The sequence below is a fragment of the Alligator sinensis genome, unplaced genomic scaffold (genome assembly GCF_000455745.1).
Source record: "Alligator sinensis unplaced genomic scaffold, ASM45574v1 scaffold1192_1, whole genome shotgun sequence".
Taxonomy (NCBI): Eukaryota; Metazoa; Chordata; order Crocodylia; family Alligatoridae; genus Alligator; species Alligator sinensis.
This window is the reverse complement of record NW_005842376.1, coordinates 1,223,251-1,226,555: the sequence shown is the minus strand read 5'-3', so window position 1 is coordinate 1,226,555 and position 3,305 is coordinate 1,223,251.

Here is a 3,305-nt window from a genome sequence, read left to right as displayed (position 1 = left end):
GCCTATGCAGGGGGTCAGACTCGATGATCTATTGAGGTCCCTTCCAGCCCTAACATCTATGAATCTATGAATCTTCCAGGTCATTGATAAAAACGTTGAACAGAACCAGCCCCAGGACCAACCTCTGGGGCACTCCACTTGATACTGGCTACCCAGTAGACATCAAGCCATTGATTACTACTCTCTGAGCCCATTGTTTAGCCAGTTTTCTACCCGCCTTACAGTCCATTCATCCAGCCTGTACTTCCTTAGCTTGCCTGTGAGAATGTTGTGGGAGACCATATCAAAAGCCTTGCTAAAATCAAGGTGCACCACATCCATTAGCTCCCTGAATCCACAGAGCCAGTCATCTCATCATAGAAAGCAATCAGATTGGTCGGACATGACTTGGCCCTGGTGAATCCATGCTGACTGCTCCTAATCACCATTTTTGCCTCCAAGTGCTTAGATATTGATTCCTTGAGGATCTGCTCCATGATTTTTCCAGGGACTGAGGTGAGGCTGATTGGTCTATAGTTCCCGGGATCCTCCTTTTTCCCTTTTCCCTGGATCCTCCTTTTTGCCTGTCTTAAATATGGGCACTGTGTTTGCCCTTTTCCAAACATCTGGGACCTCCCCTGATCACCATGAGTTTTCAAAGATGATGGCCAATGGTTCTGCAATTACATTGGCCAACTTGCACTCTTGGGGGTATCCCATCAGCCTCACTGACTTCTACATGACCAGTTTTTCTAAAGAGTCCCTAACCTATTCTTTTACCATTGTTGGCTGCTCACTTCCTTCCCAAACTGCTTCCCAGTGCAGTAGTCTGGGAGCTGACCTTGCCTGTGAAGACCGAGGCAAAAAAAACATTGAGCACTTGAGCCTTTTCTGCATCCTCTGTCACAAGCTTACCTCCCCCATTCAGTAAGGGACCCACACTTTCCTCCTCTTGCTACTTGTAGAATCTTGTAGGATACTTGTAGGATACTTGTAGAAATCCTTCTTGTTACCCTTCACATCCCTTGCTAGCTGCAACTCCAATTACGCTTTGGCCTTCCAGACTTCATCCCTGCAGGCCTGAGCAATGCTCTTATATATTTCCCTAGTTATTTGTCCAGGTTACCACTTCTTATAAGCTTCATTCTTGTGATTTAGTTTATTAAACAGTTCCCTGCTAAGCCACGCTGGTCTTCTGCCATACTTGCTAGTCTTCCTGTGCTTCAGCAGGGTCCTGCACTTTGAGTAAGACTTGTTTAAAATATAGCCAGATCTCCTGGACTCCTCTCCCCATCAATCTGACTTCCCAGGGGATCCTGCTCATGAGTTCCCTGAGCAAGTCAAAATCTGCTTTTCTGAAGTCCAGGATCTTTACTCTGCTGCTCTCCATCCTTCCTTTCCTCAGGATCCTGAACTCAATCATCTCATGGCCACTGCTGCCTAAGTTGCTGTCTACTACTACATTCTGCACCAATTTTTCCCTGTTTATGAGCAGCAAGTCAAGAAGAGCATGGGCCGTAGTTGGCCACCAGGAAGCTGTCCCCAACACTCTCCAAAAACTTCCTGGATTCCCTGTGCACTGATGTATTGCCCTCCCAGCAGATGTCAGGGTGATTGATGAGAACCACGACCTGTGATCGGGTAACTACCACTAGCTGTTTGAAGAAAGCTGCATCCACCACTTCCTCCTGGCCTCGTGGTCTATAGCAGACCCCTGCTATGATATCACCCTTGTTGCTTTCCTCTCTGACCCTAACCCAGAGACTCTCAACAGGCCTATCTCCAGTTTCATACTGGAGCTCTGAGCAACCATATGGCTCTTTTATATAAAGTGCAACTCCTCTTCTCCCCTGCCTGTCCTTCCTGACCAGTTTGTACATGTCCATGACAGTGCTTCAGCGATTCGAGCTATCCCACCAAGTCTCTATTATTCCAAAACGTGTCAGATGGAATGGGGCTGTGGGCAGGTGGGGAGTGGCATCCAGGAGTGGGATGGATGGGCAGGGCTGGGATCATGGGGTGGTGACAGCATGGGGTCAGGGCTGGAGCAGAGCCACAATTTGGTCCCCATACATCTATGCAACAGTCACCAGTTCTGTAGACAGGGGCACATGGGTAGCAGACCGCAGCCCTGCCCTGGTCTCCAGTCCTGCACTGTCACTGCCTGGTGATCCCAGCCCCAGCTCACACCTATTCTGCTCCTGGATGCCACTCTCTTCCCACCCATGGTCCCTGCCCATCCACTCACTCAGCTGAGCACACTCTGCCCATAGGGGTCCCGGGCCATTCTCAATGGAGACCCCACCTGCCCACCTGCTCTGTCCAACACTCTAGTGGTGGGCGCACAGTAGATGGCCCCAGGATGGATAGGATCAATTGCCACCCCCCCAACCCCCACCATGCCAGGAAAGGTCAACAGTGCCCGCACTGTGCTGGGTCAGCACAACCCCACTCCACCAGGCCAGGCAAGCACTGCCCCACTGCTGCCCCAGACCAGGTCAGCACCCCCTGGGCCCACAACAGCTCACCAAAACTCCCTAAGAGGCCCTCCAGCCCAAATAATTTCCCACCCTTTCACTAAAGTCTCCATGAAACTCATATCCATAAACTGACAAACTAGCTGTGTCAGGGATCCCTTCATACCTTCCAGAGAAGAAAGGGCAGCATTATGAGCATGGGAAACTGGTGCCACCTTAGTGAGGGGGGACAAATGCCCCCCCCCCCAGCAACCAGTCAGCGACTGGGTGGGAGGGTTCGCCCAAGGCCAATCTTGCTGACAGGGGGAAGACGGTTCCCTGTGGCCAATTGTGAAGCTGGCTGCATCTCCACTCCCCATCCAGCACTTGCAGGGGAGCACTAGCGATCCTGCCTGCCCACTCTGCCTGTCGCCAAAGTGGTGAGCATGGCCTATCACGGGTGTACCGGTGTTCTCAGAGGCTGCACGTGCATCCCTGTGCACCCCCTACACATCACCACTGATTATGAGGCCTGTCTTTCCCTCTCACAAGCCATCAAAAGGGTTCTTCTCACTACCAGATAGGTGTGGTGGCAGGTTTTATGTGGAAGTCCCATCTGTACTCCACATCAAGTCAGCCACAGCCCTGTGATCTGTCAGTGCTGAACCTGGGGACTTATTTCTCCTTTGTAGAGCCTTAACTTATAAAATTAAATTGCACCACAAACTCTGTGACTATGCTGCATATGGAGTAAGGAGCAGATGGCCATAAATGATAATCACAGTATGTCTTACTGGCGAATATCCAGTGGGAAAAGCCATTCTAATAAAGAAGCATAGGAAATAGAGAAATGGAGCTATAAAGAAGCTA